Below are 653 nucleotides of genomic sequence, written 5' to 3'. Positions count from 1 at the left end.
GGTCCATTCCTGGTCGCCTGCCCGAGTCCTAGGTCCATTCCTGGTCGCCTGCCCGAGTCCTAGGTCCATTCCTGGTCGCCTGGCTGAGTCCTGGGTCCACCCCGGTCGCCTGCCCGAGTCCCGGGCCCATCCCCGGAGCTCCTGCCTGAGTCCTGGGTCCATCCCGGTCACCCGGCTGAGTCCTGGGTGCACCCCACTAAACCTAACTCCTAGCCCCCCCCTTTCCTGGATTGATGAGAAGAGGAAGGTTATAGAAGTGAGGGGAGCTGATGCCTAAATAACACTCAGCACTTCCTAAGTGCCAGACCAGAGCTTGGGCTCAGGGCTCCTTCTGTACTTGCGTTGGCCTAACCCTCACCGCACCATTGTGCAGATGAGGGAACTGAGGCCGGAGAGGTAACGTGACTTCCTCAGCCTCTCACGGCCAGAGTGGTCCTCCTGGACTGCAGCCCGGGCCGTGGTGCCCACAGTGGCCGCTGCCTGGGGGGCAAAGGCCAGGAGGTCATGAAGGGGCCATGATCCCGTCTCAGGTTGTGGGTGGGACCCCACGCATTGCACTCACATCCCCCTGGGCCAGAATGGCTCAGAAGCATCCCTGACTGAGGGGTGTTGCCTCTGCTTACACCTCTTTAGTTTATTTATTTTCTTTTAAA

This window comes from Myotis lucifugus, unplaced genomic scaffold, assembly GCF_000147115.1.
Source record: "Myotis lucifugus unplaced genomic scaffold, Myoluc2.0 scaffold_413, whole genome shotgun sequence".
In the NCBI taxonomy this organism is placed as follows: Eukaryota; Metazoa; Chordata; class Mammalia; order Chiroptera; family Vespertilionidae; genus Myotis; species Myotis lucifugus.
This window is presented reverse-complemented; position numbering follows the sequence as displayed.